This window comes from Erpetoichthys calabaricus, chromosome 15 (assembly GCF_900747795.2).
Source record: "Erpetoichthys calabaricus chromosome 15, fErpCal1.3, whole genome shotgun sequence".
NCBI classification, from domain to species: Eukaryota; Metazoa; Chordata; class Cladistia; order Polypteriformes; family Polypteridae; genus Erpetoichthys; species Erpetoichthys calabaricus.
Genome location: NC_041408.2, coordinates 85,607,989 through 85,628,967, shown reverse-complemented (window position 1 = coordinate 85,628,967; position 20,979 = coordinate 85,607,989).

The following is a 20,979-nucleotide window of genomic DNA, read 5'->3' as shown; positions in this document are numbered from 1 at the left end:
CATGAAAAACGTTTCTGTTTTAATGATGTGTTTACTGTACATAGATTGTTGTAGACACGGAACACACATGAAATGCATGTGTTCCAAATAACGATATAGTATTTATAAAAGGTGTGATTTTGCTTGACTTCTCACTCTATACAACTCCAAGCAACTGACACGCAGGTAAACAGACTTGAGCTGAGAAAACTGTGTGGCGGTGGGGGATGTGATAGTAGGCTGCTTGCTGCTTATCATCACATTTACAGGACAAAAGATGCTGATGGAGAGGTGCGAAGCGATATAAGGTGGGACAGATCTATGAGTTTTTTCGTAGGCTCTGGTAACTCTATTGAAAAATGGCAAACATCAGGGAATGTCACATACTGTATGACACATGGTGCTTGAGAACAACTCAGGAACAAATCACAGGACAAAGTTTAATCACTAGCCTTTCGTGTGATACTTTATGAAAAGCCTTATGGAAATCAAGATAAAGAATATCCTATGCTCCTCTCTCATTGCAGCATATGAAACATGACTTACCCCGTATAACTATTTGCTAATCCACCTTTTCAAGACATGTGCTGCTTGATCGTTTCCTTAACAGTTCATTCCATTAACTCACCTGTGATGTTGTTGATTACATGACACCATGTTGCAGATACTCATGATCTTTTGTGAGAAGAAGCGACTCATATCTTAAATGCTTTCCCCCAGTTTCATTATTATCTTCAGCAACTATGGTAGAATCCTCCTTCTTGGTGCAGTACTGCTTGCTATATTGTGCTCTCTGTTATTTCGCAGTAAGCACAATTTTGATTTAGTGTGGTCAAGTTCTCTTTACCACAGTGATTACACAAAGTGTAAAAGACACCACCAGGGAAAAAAATTGTTAAGCCGCGTAATGGAATTTGATACAACTGGACTGCTTAGGGATTTCTTGTCAAGATGTGTTTGTCGATGTACTTATAATATAGCAGACTGATGAGCTTTGAAAGGCTAAAAGGTCTCGTCACACATTATGAATGCCTTTAAATATTCAAATCTTGAACTCAGATACATTTTTAAGTATGCTATCGGAAATTCAGAAGTCTGGCACCAATATAACGATTTAAGGTATCAGTTCACTTTATCTAGTTGCTCAGAAATAAATTACAGTTTTTCTGCTCTCCCTTGCAAGTCACATTGACTGCTTAGTAAATATTTTATCAGTCACAGCAATTTCTTCCAGTCACAACATATCACCGTCATGCTTCTGTTACCTGTTTACTCTGGAAATCGACATTCATGCACATTGTTATGGAAACTGCTGTCTAAGAAGAGACACAAATGTTAAGTATGGATGTAATCCGTCTAAATTGCCTCATTTTGTAACTCAATAGTGGGAGTGTGTGTAGATTTAAATAACAAAACTTGAGTGACACACGCTGCAGACATAAATAACACTTTAAAGCTTCACATAAGCATAATCGAGGTTAAAATTAAAATCAATTACCCTGTTCGATGTTTTTCTGGATTGGAATTGCATTTTGTACAAACACGTAGTGTAAATGGCCTAGGGAGACATGCTTTAAAATTTCACACCATGATATCATAATCCTAAACAAACTAGGTGTACAGAAATGAAAACAGAAGGGGGGCGGCAATAAATTTAGCATTTCACCCTACGGTACCCCTCTTCAAGGTCATCTTTAGAAGCTCTTGGTTTTATAACTCATCCCATTAAAACATCTTGAAAACCCTTAATCCAGTCTGAAGGTTGTGGTATCATGGGTGACAAAGAAGCAAATAACCCTGAATTGGTAGACAGACAGACAGACAGACAGACAGACAGACAGACAGACAGACAGACAGATAGATAGATAGAAAAGACACAATAAGATAGATAGATAGATAGATAGATAGATAGATAGATAGATAGATAGATAGATAGATAGATAGATAGAAAAGACACAATAAGATAGATAGATAGATAGATAGATAGATAGATAGATAGATAGATAGATAGATAGATAGATAGATAGATAGATAGAAAAGACACAATAAGATAGATAGATAGATAGATAGATAGATAGATAGATAGATAGATAGATAGATAGATAGATAGATAGATAGAAAAGGCACTATATAATAGATAGATAGATAAGAAAGACACAATATAATAGATAGATAGATAGATAGATAGATAGATAGATAGATAGATAGATAGATAGATAGATAGATAGATAGATAGATAGATAGATAGATAGATAGAAAAGGCACTATATAATAGATAGATAGATAGATAGATAGATAGATAGATAGATAGATAGATAGATAGATAGATAGATAGAAAAGGCACTATATAATAGATAGATAGATAAGAAAGACACAATATAATAGATAGATAGATAGATAGATAGATAGATAGATAGATAGATAGATAGATAGATAGATAGATAGATAGATAGAAAAGACACAATAAGATAGATAGATAGATAGATAGATAGATAGATAGATAGATAGATAGATAGATAGATAGATAGATAGATAGATAGATAGATAGATAGAAAAGGCACTATATAATAGATAGATAGATAAGAAAGACACAATATAATAGATAGATAGATAGATAGATAGATAGATAGATAGATAGATAGATAGATAGATAGATAGATAGATAGATAGAAAAGGCACTATATAATAGATAGATAGATAGATAGATAGATAGATAGATAGAAAAGGCACTATATAATAGATAGACAGAAGGTTTTTAAGTGATCAACAGAATTTGGAACCCCTGTGCAAATTGTTTGCTTCAACTTGCAAAGCTTCATTTACTTTAATTGCTGCAGAACATCTGTATGTTGTAACTTATTAGTTATTCCCTGAAGGCCCATTTGCAGTATTCTGCAATATTCTAAAACTTTCAACTGGTAGTGTAGATAGATAGATAGATAGATAGATAGATAGATAGATAGATAGATAGATAGATAGATAGATAGATAGATAGATAGATAGATAGATAGATAACAATTCTCAGACACAAGCTCTGTACAGAACTGGGCACAAGATGTCCGGTTTCTAGGTTATATGGTCATGTGGCAGAAAGGGGCGGGTCCAGGCATACAGATAATCTTCTGGTGGCAATAAAATGAAATGAAATGCCCCAACACTCTCACATTGCTGCATCTCCTTTTACAATGTATACATTTAATATGAGAGGAAACCACAAAAATAGTCGATTGCAATATAACGGTACCTCATAAGAAAATTGAAAGATGATTTTTATGATCAGCACGTCAAACTGCTTAAGATAAGCCAGAAAATGTTCAGGAAGCAAACTTTTTGTTGTTCAGTGCAATCGGTTATTCCACTTTTAAAGTTATTAGAGAAATTGTCTGTTGTGACACTGACAGTTTTTGGATAACTTACTTACATTTTAGGGTTTTAAACATGAAGTGCTTGCTTTGGCTCATGCCAGAATATCTCAGTCATGTTTAATTTTGGGTTTTGACTTGGCCATGCCAAAATAATCTTTTAGTCATTCTTTAATCAAGACAATCTAACTTTTTAAATAAGGTGTTACAGAATGTCACCAATACTGTGTGGCTCTGGGAATAATTCATTTTCACAAAATTAATTTCATTTGTCACATCATATTAAATATCAAATCCATTACTTACATTTATCATTTTCTATGTTTTGCCTTTTGGGCATCACACTCTTATGATATCATCAGGGTTCTGAATGTGTCAAGACTAAATTAACCTCTCTCTAAATCATGAGATTAACTACGGTTTTTGTAGTCTTAATAATAATATTATGTCAAGTGGCAGAGCAGAGGCACTGTGACACAAAACAGTCATACGTAAAAACTGGCAAGTATTAACATTGGGGATCAGATAAGAGCAAAACTTTATTTGTGGTCAATTACATCCTAAGGGCAAGTCAGGATAACTAAATAAGTAGTTTACTTTGTATTTTTCTTGTGCTACTTAAATGCTTTAGATTAATCTTTGAATCTGTCTTTTATTTTTTTACAGCTCAGTTGAAAGGACAAATGTTAGAATTTAGCTGGAGCTCAGCCTCTGGACACGGTTTTTACTTTTCAGTGTTATATTTCAGCCAGGGCTTGCTTCCTGGCTTATGTTTATTTTCCTTCTTACACAATTTCTGCTGTTTTGGGATTATTATTTTCTCATGTGTTTCTGTTATGTAATTTTGTTGATATTAATGCATTAACACTAGAATTACCAGAGCCTACGAAAAAACTCGTAAATCCGTCCCACCTTAAATCGTGTCTTAAATCCGTTTGCACCTCTCCGCCAGAGTCTTTTGTCATCTAAATGTGCTGATAAACAAAAGCTTCTAGCAGCCAGCTATTCCATCCCCCCACCGACTTAGAACGAATTTCTCCTAGCTCAAGCCTTGCCTTGATTTGATTACCTGGGATTGAAGTGGAGTTTTACAGTGGAAATAATTCTAGCGTTATTTGGAATACACGCATTTCATGTGTGTTCCATTTCTATAGTAGGCTGTGCAAACACATTTTTAAAACAGAATCGTTTTTCATATTCTAATAGTAAATGACAAAATGTAGGCATAAACTATATAACGTATGAAGCCTGAAGTCCATATATCAAAGAAACACTTTCACAAAAGGTACAAATAAGAGAACACGTGCGCTTTCATTCAAAAAATTAAAAAAAAAAAAGCTGCGTTAGCATGCCACATTGACACACTTATTACAACCGCCGTGGTGGCGTAATGGTATCAGCTCCTGACTGGGGATCAGAGGGTGGCGAGTTCGATCCCGCACGGCTCCACTTTGAGAAATGAACTGCTCTTATTCTTACAATTTTAGAATAACAACATAAATTTGATTTCAGTCTGTAACAGCCGGTGTAACTTATGATACTGGTAAAGGTTAGCTTTTTTTTTTTTTTTTTTTAATTCACTTTTCATTCTCGCAGTCGCATTCAGAATCAATCCATACAACCCCATCTGACACAGCTGGTTTCACATAAATAAAAGTGCACTTTTATTCAAGACTATAACCGAAGAATAAAGAAAGCAAGTTACAGTTGGTGGTTGATACAACAGCTTGCGTGGTGCAATGTTAAGAACTGCTGATTTCCGATCCGTGCTATATAAAATCATCACTTTACCAGTATCATAAGTTACACCGGCTGTTACAGACTGAAATCAAATTTATGTTGTTATTCTAAAATTGTAAGAATAAATGCAGTTCATTTCTCGAAGTGGAGCCGTGCGGGATCGAACTCGCCACCCTCTGATCCCCAGTCAGGAGCTGATACCATTACGCCACCACGGCAGTTGTAATAAGTGTGTCAATGTGGCATGCTAACGCGGCTTTTTTTTTAAAAATTTTTTGAATGAAAGCGCACGTGTTCTCTTATTTGTACCTTTTGTGAAAGTGTTTCTTTGATATATGGACTTCAGGCTTCATAAATTATACAGTTTATGCCTACATTTTGTCATTTACTATTAGAATATGAAAAACGTTTCTGTTTTAAAAATGTGTTTGCACAGCCTACTATAGAAATGGAACACACATGAAATGCGTGTATTCCAAATAACGCTAGAATTATTTCCACTGTAAAACTCCACTTCAATCCCAGGTAATCAAATCAAGGCAAGGCTTGAGCTAGGAGAGAAGTTCATTCTAAGTCGGTGGGGGGATGGAATAGCTGGCTGCTAGTAGCTTGTGTTTATCAGCACATTTAGATGACAAAGGACTCTGGCGGAGAGGTGCAAACGGATCTAAGGTGCGATTTAAGGTGGGACGGATTTACGAGTTTTTTCGTAGGCTCTGGTAATTCTAGTGTTAATAACATATTATTTAGTATTTATATACTGTGTAGTAATGCTTTATGGGTGGAACCCCCATAAAGTGAGGCCACCATGACATAGATAGACAGATAGATAGACAGATAGATAGATAGATAGATAGATAGATAGATAGATAGATAGATAGATAGATAGATAGATGTGAAAGGCACTATATAATAGATAGATAGATAGATAGATAGATAGATAGATAGATAGATAGATAGATAGATAGATAGATAGATAGATGTGAAAGACACTATATAATAGATAGATTGAGTGATGGTAATGAAAGGCACTATATAATAGATAGATAGATAGATAGATAGATAGATAGATAGATAGATAGATAGATAGATAGATAGATAGATACTTTATTAATCCCCAAGGGGAAATTCACATACTCCAGCAGCAGCATACTGATATAAAAAACAATATTAAATTAAAGAGTGATAAAAATGTAGGTATAACACTATATTATATATATATATATATATATATATATATATATATATATATATATATATATATATATATATATATATATATGGTATAATACTGACAGGCCACCTGCAGAAGTTCATTGTTCCTTGAGGAATTAGAATTATTTTAAACTGTCCTGTTAGGATTTCCTAGTTTCTTGAACTATTGCTTCTGCTTTCTGGATTATGTCTTTGGGTTTTAGCCTTGGGTTGCCCATGTAGACAAATCCCTTTTTTGCCTTTGTCATGAAATGGTGACATGAACATGATGAAAATGTGAAAAGCCCCCCAAAAAGACCCATAGATAAGTCCATAAACTTCACTTTCCAGCATAACGATAAGCTTGACCCAAGGCAGCCTGGCCCCTAACCCAAATATACCGTAAATATTCCAAATACACAAAAATGGCTTTCAAGGGAGAAGAACACCGTAAACCTTCTGAATTGATAAATACAGGTAACCAAAGAAAATCTATACAAAATGAATATGTTTAGTTCATTAAAAAATGGAGAAAAGTAAGGAAAACCTCATGGTTTGGGAGATTTCGTGATGAGTGAGTCAGTGGTATTTGGCTTTTATTTATATAGATAAGAGATTTCAGTTTTCGGCTTGTAATAAAATTAGAAACGTTTCTGAAAACATATTTTTAGTTTGTCACAGTGGGTTTTTGAGTGTAGACTGATGGGCAAAAATTGCAAATGTATCCATTTAAAATTAAACTTACATCACCGTAAATTGTGCAGAAAGTGAAGTGGCCTGAATACCTTCTGAATCCACTGTATGATTATTATAGTCAAGGGAACTGGTAAAATAAAGGGACAATACAAGTACTTTCATCCATTTTGTTTTACATTTGCTGCCTATGCATGTTAAATGACTTGCACAGGGGTCACAAATTGAGCTGCAGGTGGCAAATGAATCCATGGTTGAATTCCTGTGCCTTAGAATCCTCTACAAGCTGACTACTGATGATGCTGACATTCAGCATATCAAAAGAGTTACAGAAGAGCACATTTCTTTTCCAGTGCCCCAAAATACCTTGAGGTTATAGTATGTCTGGGTATATTCATACAGAATACAAATGAAATCATTCAGAAAGTCTCAGCCGCAACTTCTCACAACGTGTTTTATGAATATGTCTCCCAGGGTTTAAATTCCAAAAGTGATGTTCAGTTATCTGAAAATGTATAGCATACTGTACTTAAAACTGTGCACTGAAAATTGGACTATAACACATGAGAATCCTGCATTTTCTAAAACACTGCGTGTCTGTGGATCTAATAGAGTCTAGCTGCAGACCTCCGGATCTCCACTCCATTGAGAAGGCTGTTAATTTATGTTACATGGTTACATTATGGTTAAGATTGGGGGTTATCTGACTCAAGTCAAGTAAACCATGTGACAGAAAGCCCGCAAGACAATTGGCTGTCCAGTAGAGCTACTAAATCGTGGAGCTATGGAGGTCTGCAGCTGGACCCATCTCTGTGGATCACCCTCCGGGCATATCTGAGGTAGGTAATACCACCCTGACTTGAGATCGGGTGCTCTCACTAACCTCCTCCTCTTTTGTTCCCTCTGCTCTACCGAGAAGATGCCCAGTGAGGGTAACTGACTCCATCCCTTCTGCTCCCTCACCTATAAAGCCCACAGCTAATTGTAGGAGGTCTTCAGTTTGGAACAGACTGCACCGCAGGACAGAGCTCCTTATAACCTGACCAGAATGCAACTCTTCATTTAGCCAGACAGCTTTTTTTATTTTGATTTTCATTAGATCATTGAACTGGCATGCATAGAGGTCATTTTCTTTCATTTTTGGACTTAATTAAATGGGGACAATCTGATTGGCGCCCCAACATGTACCTGTAGAACTTACTGTACTTCTCCTGACCAACAACATGAACTTTACTGCCCTTTGGAAGGACCATATTATTAAAATTGGTCCACAACTCCAGTCCTGGAGGGCCCCAGTGGCTGCAGATTTTTATTCTAACCCTTTCCTTAATTAGGTTCCTGTTTTTGCTGCTAATTAACATCTTTTGAATTCATTTTAATTGATTTGATTTTTAAGATTTATTCCCCGGAATTTCTTCATCATTCTTCTGAATTGCTTCATTTCTTTCCTTAAACAGAAATGAAATGTAAAGTGAGTGAGCCAACAGACGACCAACTGAGTCAGGGCCTCAAACTCCAACCAATTTCACTCCAACCAGCTGCTTAATTAGGCACAGAGTCTTGTTGTTAATTAAACCCGTTCTTTAATTTCATGGCTTGTTGCTGCTCTTAATTATGCAATAGCAGACATTTCTGAAATTGTTGATTTTCTCTTTTCTAAGAGCACTGCTAAAATGTTTTGTGGGTCCAGTGCAGATCGACATTCCTGAGACCTTCATCTTTCTTTATTTTCAGATATTGTATGATGGTCACAGTTTGCTGATCATGTTTTGGCTCATTTTGTATCTCATTATTGTTTGGCTGCTAATTAAGGAAAAAGAAACAATTTCCTTTCTAAATAGTAGAATATTGTGCGTAGGATAGATAGATAAATAGATAGATAGATATGAAAGGCACTATAAACTAGATAGATAGATAGATAGATAGATAGATAGATAGATAGATAGATAGATAGATAGATAGATATGAAAGGCACTATAAACTAGACAGATAGATACTTTATTAATCCCCAAGGGGAAATTCACAAATTAGGCTTAAGTTTTATTTCATTTTAATGCCACCAGAAGATTTTTTTTATGACAAAGAAAAATTAAAATGATAATGCAAGACGTGGTTAATCAAAACAGCCTCTGATTGACTGGGGCTTTCGTGCACGTACAGTATTATGGCTTCTCAGATTTTACAAAGCATGACTAACATCTATCACAGAACTAGACACACAAAAATGTCTTCTATGACTGTACATGTTCTACAAGTCACAGCAGTAATGGATTTCCATCATTCCTCCTTATGTAAAATACAGTGCCCTCCATAATGTTTCGGATAAAGACACATTTTTCATTGATTTACCCCTCTGCCCCATAGTTTAAAATTAAAAATCAAACAATCCAGATGTGATTAAAGTGCACACTGTAGGGAATGTGCATACATTTCAGGTCCCATCATGCTTCAGGGCACCATAATATTTGGGACAATTGGTGTCCCAGGTGTTTGTGATCCCTCAGGTGGGTTTCATGACTTGCTTCTACAATTTGGAGTCCGGAGTTGCCATTATTCAACATGAGGGCAAGAGCTGTGCCAGTGAAAGTCAAAGAAGCCATTATGAGAATTCAAGTGAAGGCTAAGTCAGTGCACGAGTATTAAGCACTGCATGCTTTTCAGATACACTGCGAGCAAAAAAATGAATAATAATGAAGCACACAAAGGAACGTTAAGTTGAAACACACATGTTGTAGCACTTAGAATTTTTAACCTACGTTTGAATATATTAGATAACGTGCAGTGAATCCACTTGACTTCAGCATTCCTAGTTTTCATCCTCTTTCTCTGTACGTTTATCATTCATTTTGCTCAGAGGTTGATGCGCTTGCTGCTTCCTTCTTTCGTTGACATCTTTTTGCATTAAAACTGATTAAGTCAGTGTTTGTGTTGCAATTACTTAGTACGTTTTCTTTAATTTTTCACTTAAGCTGGCACTTAAATCTTCAATCTGCCTCAAGAATGATTTAAGCTATGAAGCGTGACAGTGAAGGTGGTAGGAAAGAGAACAGCACTCGTACACATGCGCCACATGACCGCCCTGCTGGCCGCTGCCGAGAGTTGATTTTACAATGAAGTAAAATAAAAATAAAAAAAAGAATAACCTTGGAGGTCAATCATCACCCTGAAAGCGGATAGTAGATGTCATGTAGTATATGTGTACCACATTTCAGGTCAATAGATCAAAAGGTTTGTGATCTACAGGTGATTTAAAACCCTGGACAGACAAACGAACAGCCACGGTAGCATATATATAAAGGTATTTTGTTTTTTTTAATACAAGTATTTGAATCTTAATTTTTGTATATTTTGATAGGCCTAAAAGAAACCCTATGACTCTTACAATGGTAAAAAAGAAATGGATGACTGCATAAATTTATTTCATTTTTACTCATCATCACATTCATGTGTCTTATGCGATGGTCCAACCCGTGTTCAGACCTCTGCTCCCTTATCTGACAACAAAGCCATTATTAGGGATGGTCAGGAAAGAATCTTTCCTCTCTGTGCCATGATGTGGGCTCGGAATGGGCGCTGTGGCAGCAGGTGCACCAGAGCTGGCATTCTAGCAGCCGCGGATGGATATGTTAGGTGGGGAAGCAACATGACTGGGATGGTTGGCAGTCTCTTTCACGAAATATGGGATAATGGATGGATGTCATTGCTATGGGCAGATAGTTCTCCCATACACTGAGTGGCAGCACCCCTTCTGGCGTGGAAGCCTTCAGAGCAGCATGGGAGTTGTGGTCCCATAGAGCTGTCCTGTCAGGTTCTCTGGAAGCCGCCAGGGGGAAGCTGTTGGGAATTAACTTCTGAGTTTCCAGGGTTGGTTCTGCCTGACCCAGAAGTGCTTTCGGGAGAGAATGGATTGAGCACTGGAAATACACCCGGGTTATACGTGTACCTTTTGTGAAAGTGTTTATTTGATATTTGGACTTCAGTCTTCACACATTATACACTTCATGTCAAACTTTTGTCATTAGTACTATAACATACAATAGCTTCTGTTTTAGTTATCTGTTCAACATTTCTTGCCTCGCATTTCGTGTCATCCTACACTTACCCAGATTGTTGTAGACACGGAACACACATGAAATGCATGTGTTCCAAATAACGATATATTATTTACACGATACAACTCTAGGCACCTCACACCCAGATAAAGAGACTTGAGCTCTGAGAATTTTGCGATGGACTTCAGCTCCGTCTTAGTGATGGGATAGCAGGCTGCCTGCTGCTTGTGCTGATCGACACAGTTACAAAAGAAAAGACGCTGATGAGAAGAGGTGTGAAGGAAATTAAGGTGGCCCGGGATTAAGACTTTTTTCGTAGGCGTCAGGGTTTCTAGCGTTAAAGGAAAAAGTTCTCCAATTGGCCCAGGGAGTTGGGAGTGGAGAAGAAAAAAAACTCCTTTAGAAGGAGGAGACGTAAAGAGAAAAGGAGAAAGAAATTGAAAAAGGAAAAGATGTGTTTGTGCTGAGAGGTTGGAAAGAAAGCCTGTGAAAAGTGAAAGTGCGAGAGAGAGGTTTGGGACCATGCGCTGATTACAGGGCGTTGCTGTACCCACAACACAACGAACCACCTGGATTGGGGTCCGAGTGCAGCTATGCAATGGGAAGACACCTCAGCACTGCACTGGAACAGTGTGAGGATTTTTACCATAGACGGAGTGCCAATCCTGTCACCAAACCCCGAGTTTTCACTGGAAGTTGGAGAACCTGCTTGCAGGGTTGGATGCAGATTAATGTCATGCCCAGAACGGAGCAATTGCAGGTTAAGGGCTGTAGCTGCTGGTAGATAAGGTAGGATCAAGCAATGGGTCAAACGTGTGCCGAAAGAAATCTCTTAGTCCAAAAGTTTGCTTTAAAAGATTTTGTGAAAATTCAAAGCAAAAAGGTTGTTACACACATAGAATAAAAGGCAAAAAATTGGAAAGAATGTTTTTTCTCTAAACCTTTTCTTGTCAAACTTCAGTTGTTTCTATACTTCGCCTTTAGTATGCTCTAAATGTACGACACTGCACATTCAGTAGAGCATGCTCATCCATCCATCCATCCTCTTCCGCTTATCCGAGGTCGGGTCGCGGGGGCAGCAGCTTGAGCAGAGATGCCCAGACTTCTCTCTCCCCGGCCACTTCTTCTAGCTCATCTAGAATCCCAAGGAGTTCCCAGGCCAGATGAGAAACATAGTCCCTCCAGCGTGTCCTGTGTCTCCCCTGGGGCCTCCTCCCAGTTGGACGTGCCCGGAACACCTCACCAGGGAGGCGTCCAGAAGGCATCCTGATCAGATGTCCGAGCCACCTCATCTGACTCCTCTCGACACGGAGGAGCAGCAGCTCTACTCTGAGCCTCTCCCGGATGACTGAGCTTCTCACCCTATCTTTAAGGGAAAGCCCAGACACCCTGCGGAGGAAACTCATTTCAGCCGCTTGTATTCTCGATGTAGAGCATGTTGCATTACATATTATTAGGCACATTAAGGCCCGGTTTAAAACCATGTGCCCTTTATACCTTACACACGGCAAGGCAGGTCACTAACTGAGACTAATCTATAGTCAGAGGGACAAGAAATAGTTAGGATATACCAATTCAATTCAACTTACGGGGATATAAGAACCTCCCATAGACTATGTACTAATATATTGGCAAACATTTAATAGAACTTAAATAACTAGGAAATGGCTCTTATAAGGGCCTTGCTCAAGGGCCCTTGCTCATGAGTAGAGTTATTTATGTCGTTTTATGAGATTTAAACCGACAACCTTTTGATCCCTACCCTCAGAGTCATCACCCCACCCATAGAAAGATACTTTGTTAAATAAAAACATTCATTGTAATCCTGGGACTTGTCTGCCCAATTTGTCCAATTGGGGCCCAGTGGCACCCCTTACAGGCCACATTTAGGTTGATTGGCGTCTCTGCATTAATCTAATGAATGGATTCAGTGCGGCTAGGATAGGCTCTGCTCCCTTGGTGACCCCGAAATGGATTATGTGGGATCGAAAACTGGAGGGATAAATAAGTAATATTTCATTTTCTGTTAAAGATAATACTGTAAATTCTTAGGAAACTTTCACATTCCAACCCACCACTGTTACTTCAGATGGGCTCTGTCCTGGGGCCCCTTCTTTTCATTATATACCTCCTTCCCCTTGGCAATATCTTTTGTAAATATAACATTAGCTTCCACTGTTATGCTGATGACACCCAACTCTATCTCACTAGCAAACCTATTTTTTCCTTTCCACCCTCCTCGCTTATTGATTGCATAGCAGAAATCAAATCCTGGTTTTCTTCAAATTTTCTTAAATTAAATAGTGACAAAACTAAGGTTCTCCTCATTGGTACAAAATCAGAAGATCAGTTATCTAAAACTGTTTGTTATTGATAATTGATAATTCCTCTGTCTCCCCTTCTCCACAGGTTAAGAGTCTGGGTGTCATCCTTGACAGTACTCTTATCTTTTCAGTCCCACATAATAAGATGCTGCAGATGTTCTATCAGACGGTTGTGGTGAGCGCCCTCTTCTACGCGGTGGTGTGCTGGGGAGGCAGCATTAAGAAGAAAGACGCCTCACGCCTGGACAAACTGGTGAGGAAGGCAGGCTCTATTATTGGCATGGAGCTGGACAGTTTGACATCTATCTATCTATCTATCTATCTATCTATCTATCTATCTATCTATCTATCTATCTATCTATCTATCTATCTATCTATCTATCTATCTATCTATCTATCTATCTATCTATCACATCAACAACATCTCCCAGTCTGCATATTTACACCTGCGTAAAATTAATCGTATTCGCCCCTCCGTCACTTCCTACACCAATGCTATCCTTGTTCATAGCCTTGTCACTTCTCGTATGGATTATTGTAATTCTCTTTTCTTTGGTCTTTCTCACAAATCTCTTTATAAGCTTCAATTGGTCCAGAATTTAGCTGCCCGCATCATTACTAGAACCCCCTCTACTCACCATGTAGCAGGGCTACATAGTAATAGTGTATTCGATGTATGTGCTGTGTGCGTGTTGTTTCCATCGTCATTGGTATATTTGGTTGATCAGACACCTGACTAGAATCCTACAAAATCCCTGACTTTGTGCAAGTGGACCTATAAGAATTGATGCTGGTTTGAAGGCAAAAGGTAGGAACACCAAATATTGATTTGATTTAGATTTTTCTTTTGTTCGCTCACTTTGCATTTTATAAATTGATAACAATAAACAATCATTATTTATATTTCTGAAAGCATTCTTTGTTTGCAGCATTTTTTCACACCTGCCTAAAACTTTTGCACAGTACTATATATATATATATATATATATCCATCCATCCATCCATTTTCCAACCTGCTGAATCCGAACACAGGGTCACGGGGGTCTGCTGGAGCCAATCCCAGCCAACACAGGGCACAAGGCAGGAAACAATCCTGGGCAGGGTGCCAACCCACCGCAGGACATATATATATATATATATATACATATATATAAATATATATATACACATATATAACATGTTCTCTTATTTTAATTCTTACTTTGTCTTTTTTTTCTCTTTTTTCATCATGTAAAGCACTTTGAGCTACATTATTTGTATGAAAATATGCTGTAGAGATAATTTTTAAATTTTGTAGTTTAGTTTTGCTTATAATGTGTGTTTCATCTATTGTTCAGTGTCCTTGAGTGTTTTAAAAGGCGCCTACGAGTAAATAAAATGTATTATTATTATTATTATTAAAAGCTGCTCATAACTTATTCACCTAAGTGCGCTTCGTAAAACCTCTGCAGACTTGCTGAGCAGGAATTGAACTAAGGCTAAACTGTGAGCATTTCCTATAAAAAGCGAGAGATCCTTAATCTCACACGGCTTGAGCGCAAACTCTTACTATCCTCCATTTAAGAGAAGAAGGGGAAGGTTCACAAAGGACAGACCTCTCAATATCCAGGCGGAGTTTATTTAAACCTCTAAAGCAGCTTCTCGGATTGACTCTGGGGGTCACCAGGTAGCGTAGCCTCTTTCCCGGTGCACAGGTTGGCCCCTTGCACCACCAAGATACAGGGATACGACCCATCGGCCTTCCTACCTTGTGTATCAAATCGCATGCTTTCCCGTAATCTTTGAAATGATTTTAATGTACAAACAAGATGAAAGTGTCTCTGCTGCGCGAGTTCATTTTGCTGCGTAAAGCATTTTGACCAATGCCCAGTGTGCTCGCTGTGGAACTCTTTAGAAGCTTAGCAGCAATGCACTCATGGAATCTTATTAAGAGCCTAAAATCAATAGTGTTTTCAAAGATTTATTTCTTGAATGCATCAACCTGCCATATCAGTCTGTGTACAGTAATCCTAACAAAGCTTTAAGTTTGTTAAGAGATTTAATTCGTTTGTGCCCTAATGTCTTACAACAGCCTTAATACACTTACTGCAGGTGTCACATAATGACTCATTTTCTTAAGTATTAAATGGGGCTTTAACTTATGACTGCCGAGTAAGATCTTGGTTTTGTTTTTTTTTTGGGGGAAATCAATCAATCAAACCTTTATTTAATACGATGCTCTTCACAGCGGTTGTTACAGTGCACTTTACAACATAATGAAAAAAGCTGCAGGCGACGGCAGAGAATTGCTTTGGTTCATGTTACTGATATTGAGGTTAAACTGGCTGTTACTCGCCGACTGTGCCTTTGACAACAGCATTCTCACAAAGAGGCTCACTTCCTGTCTTTAGAACGGCGTTTCTTAAACTATGGGGGGTGTCTTGAACTTGAGTTGTGAATCACAATTGTACCAAATGGGTCGCAAACAGTTTGCAAAATTCCTTTCCGAAGGGTCGCCACATGTGAGGGTGTGATATAGTGGGTCCATGGCTCAGAAGAAAAGCCCACTTTTTAAATAAATAATCGCCGTACTCGCGGCTTAAAGAGGTGGCCGGAGTGGTTTCTCGGATGCTACGTGATGCGGGCGTTTCCTCTCTTAAGTGCACAGGTGAGGAATCGTCCGTATCCGTAATTGACGCTGGGAGCTGCTAATCGCTGCACCTGTGCCACGTCCCCATTATATATAGTAGGAGCGCGAGTGCGAAGGGGGGAATAAGAAAAGAATGAAAGAAGGAACGGAGGTTAAAGGAGGAAGAAGGGCAAGGCTGGAGAAGCAAAGAGCCGGTGCGAGAAAGATAGATAGAGAGAGTGAGCGAGTGATTGGGAGCAGGCAGCTGGGAGGAGAGCCCCCAAAAAGGGTGTTTGACCGACACTGTGTGGGGCTGAAGGATGCAGCCGCTCCTGCTGATCGATCAAGGAGCTCGTGGGACCCAGAAGGTGGTTGGCTCGCCACATATGGCTGCGGGGGGTCAGGACGCTTGCTGATGCCCTGTGTGAGCATCCTAGTCACTAAGGAAACCAAGTCTCGGTCTGGTGGAGCTAAACAGACAGGATCCGAAAGGCTCCCAGACCGATACGAACTGAAGAAGTCAGCTGCAGGTAGGGCGACTCCTCTGGTGCATAGCCCGGATGGGAGAAGCAGGGGAGCCACCAGAAGAAGAAGGCACCAGGTGTTGCTTTTAAAGGACTGTTTCCTGCCATTGTTTTAATCTTGTTTTTCAAGGATTTCTTTATGGGATTTTAACCTCCACTTTATTTCACTGTTTTTAATGGATTACTAGGGGGTTTCGCCTCCTGCTCGCTTCACTCGCCAACAGGGACACTGTGTGACCCTGAGCAAGTCACTTCACCTGCCTGTGCTCCAATTAGACCACCAAAAGAAATGTAGCCAATTGTATCATAGTTGTAGTATGTTGCCTTGGATAAAGGTGTCAGACAAATAAGTAAATGTAGTTTTTCAAAGTGAACACCTCATAACAGGGGTGGGCTGAATAGTGAAAGTCCTGGTCTGCTTGGTAAATAGCATTCTGGGGGCCTCTCATACTATTTTGGCCGTGTTTTTGATTCTATGTCACAAAAATGCACACACAGGCTGGTTTATAGTCACCAGTTAATCTAATGAGCTTGGGATGTGGAAGGGAAAAGCAGAGACCTGGAGGAAAAAAACTAAAAAAAAACAAAAACCAGGCCCAAAATCAGAAAGCAGAATTAATAAAGCAGCAGAACTAATCACCGGCACATCCAAAATAATTCATGTGTACACTCTTTTGTTAATTTAGAGTTGATGATTTTGCTTTGTTACCCACCCTATGAGTGTTCACTATTTCCCGAGTGATGCAGAAATAAGAAATAGCTTGTCAGATTCAGGAGAATGCTTTCAACATCACAAAGCCCACTAAAGTCTGCAGTCAGAATTTCAAAGTCAATCATTCTGTTGTACCAGCTGCAGGATGTCTTACAAGGCTCAAGAAATAATATGTGCTCTCACCATCTTTGCCTGAAATAAGTATGTCTACCCACCGCCCAGATTCGGTGCATGAAAGAAGCACATTAGGAGGTGCGCTGTCATCCGCGGGCCAGTCATACAATTCGAGATGAATGTCCGCCTCAGCCTTAAAGAGCCTGATTACTGCCCTACTTCCAATTCTGCAACGTTGGACAGTGCCCTTGCTGAAAATGAGACCCTCAGGAAGAAAAATGGAAATGCTACCGAAACCTCAGATTGACCCAGTTTCAATCAAAGTTCATTCTGAGGCGATTTGCAGGCTTCAGAACGCACGCTCATTTTTATAGTAGGTAGACATGTCTGGAAGTGGGATACAAAAAAGCACAAGTAGCTGAGGAGTGATAGATAGATAGATAGATAGATAGATAGATAGATAGATAGATAGATAGATAGATAGATAGATAGATAGATAGATAGATAGATAGATAGATAGATAGATGTGAAAAGCATTAAATGCTAGATAGATAGATAGATAGATAGATAGATAGATAGATAGATATGAAAGACATTAAATGATAGATAGATAGATATGAAAGATCTTAAAATGGCTGTGCACCGAAGCTTCCCATCCAACCTGATGGAGCTTGAGAGGTGCTGCAAAGAGGAATGGGTGAAACTGGCCAAGGATAGGTGTGCCAAGCTTGTGGCATCATATTGAAAAAGACTTGAGGCTGGAATTGCTGGCAAAGGTGCATCGACAAAGTATTGAGCAAAGGCTGTGAATACTTATGTACATGGGATTTCTCAGTTTTTTTTATTTTTAATAAATTTGCAAGTAAACTTTTTTCATGTTGTCATTATGGGGTGTTGTGTGTAGAATTCTGAGGAAAAAAATGAATTTAATCCATTTTGGAATAAGGCTGTAACATAACAAAATGTGGAAAAGGTGGTGAGCTGTGAATACTTTCCGGATGCACTGTACATGTTACACAGCAAATTCCTGCAAAGTCTGATCTCGCTCAAAGCAGCCAATTGCATGCATTGCCACGTTGCACTGCTTACAATATGTGTCGACTGGTGCCTCCTTTTCAATTGTCTGTTGCTGCACACAACACAATCAGGTTTGTATTTTTTGTCCTCATATGTTGCAGGAAAGTGGCACTCAGTCAGCCTGTCTGGCACTGCTCCTTGTGATGGCCTTCCTCGCTTTGCCAAAGGCACTGCAACATATTCTGCCAGCAAGCTGTCAACCACTTTTTTGTGGAAATCTGCTGCAGTCATAGTGCTGTCACTATTTGCCTGCTTGAACAATATATAGCCATTTGTAAGTGCAATCTCATGCATGTGATGGTACACAGTGTGGTACCACTTGGTAGACTTATGGCTGTAAGCATAGCATTCTTCCATCTTAAAAATGTTAGGAAATTAAGGCGCTTTTTAAATAAACAGGATTCTGAGAAAATAATTCATGCATTTATCTCTAGTAGGATTGACTACTGCAATGCGGTGTTCACTGGATGTTCAAACTGTTCTTTATACAGCCTCCAGTTAATCCAAAATGCGGCTACAAGAATTATTACAAGAACAAGAAAATACGAACACATAACTCCAGTTCTTAAATCCTTACACTGGCTCCCGGTTAAGTTTAGGGCAGATTTCAAAATCCTTCTTTTAACATATAAAGCATTAAATGGTCGAGGTCCGGCTTACTTGTCTGAACTTATCATGAAATACAAACCTGAGCGCACATTAAGATCTCAAGATGCCGGTCTGCTTATGATTCCAAGGATTAATAAAATAACAGTGGGAGGTCGAGCTTTTAGTTACAGGGCCCCTAAACTGTGGAATGGTCTGCCTGCTACTATAAGAGATGCCCCTTCGGTCTCAGCTTTTAAATCCCGGCTGAAGACTCACTACTTCAGTTTAGCACACCCTGACTAGAGCTGCTGATTAACTGTACAGACTGCATCTCTGCTGTTAGTCATTAGCACTTAAACATAAGTAACATGACAGTTATAATTGTATAATAACCCTCACTTATTCTGTTTTTCTTTTCGGTACTCAAATGTGGCACTTGGTGCCACGGCCCACCTGCCAAGATGTTTTGCCTGCCTAAGGAAAGGTCATCCCAGATGGAGGATTGCAGGAATCGTGGGAAAGAGGGGTCCTTTCATCGGATTGGCTGGCCCAGCGCTGTTTCAGCCGTGGAATGGCCAAATGGGGGAGGCAGCTTGAAGGATGAGGTCTCCAGGACTCTACACAAATCCAAATCTTATTATGGGATATATCATCTACTGTTAAATTCTGCTCTGTACTTTTAAAATTTATATTTTTTATTTCTTACTATATTGAGAAATTGTTCTGGTCTGTGAACTGCATTGTATTGTATTGACCCCCTTCTTTTGACACCCACTGCACGCCCAACCTACCTGGAAAGGGGTCTCTCTTTGAACTGCCTTTCCCAAGGTTTCTTCCATTTTTTCCCTACAAGGTTTTTTTGGGAGTTTTTCCTTGTCTTCTTAGAGAGTCAAGGCTGGGGGTCTGTCAAAAGGCAGGGCCTGTTAAAGCCCATTGCGGCACTTCCTGTGTGATTTTGGGCTATACAAAAATAAACTGTATTGTATTGTATTGTATATGACCCCAACATCTGATCCAGTCGATCAACTCCAGCCATTTTACAGTTATACTCCTCAAGTGCAACTGGCTTGGTCAGCTTCCTACCTTCTGGGTTTTCCTTTTGACAAATAACTTTCTCACATATATTGTTAGTGTGTACTGGAGTAAAGAGTGTAACTGAAGTTATATCGCCAGTCTAGCCCCATCTCTATTTTTAAGGCCACAAAGCCCTGTCATCTCGTCTTTTGTTATGGGTTTCCACTTTGAAAAATGAGAATGTGGTGCAAGTGCAGCTCGTGATTCAAAAAATTGCTCTGCATACCTGTTTGTCTCGTCTGACAGTAGCTGAAAGGCAGCCTCAGGAAAGAACAGCCTGAAGTAGTCCAGCGGCTGGTAATCTGTCGAGTCCAACAGCAAGCCATGCTGTCTTGTGAAGTCCGGTAGCCAGTTTGGATCCCACGGATCAATGTCTGGGTATTCCGCCCACACGAACCTTGCCGTAGGTACATCAGCTGCGCGAATGCACTCAGCTGGGGTGGCATCGACTGGTGTCCGATCTGCTGATGCCAGTTTCTTGCTCGATCTCCTGATCACTCTCAACTAAATCAGATTCTGAAAAATCAGAGTCCATCTCAGCAATAATGCACAAAACATCGGCTGATGAGTATTTTGTTTTCTGTACTCGCTTCGCTCCCGCGTGAGATGTCGATGCCATCTTGCCTTTGTTTTCATTTGTTTACATTTCGTAACTCACACACATGCAAGGATTAGATGCTGAGTCAATGAGTCTAACATTCCTCCAAGCAGAGAGGGAATGCTAGTAACGTAACGGTGAGCTTTGTCGCCATTAACAGCTGATTGTTGCCCTCTATCCCAGGATGTCGACATGCACCCTTAACCCTTCCTGTCGACAAAAGTCGACATCCACCCTAAAAGAGTTAAAGAACTATTTTTTTTTGACATCCTGTCTGTGTCTCGCTCATTCACTCTCATTTATCCATGGTATGACTGCTTGATGCCACAAGCTGCACCCT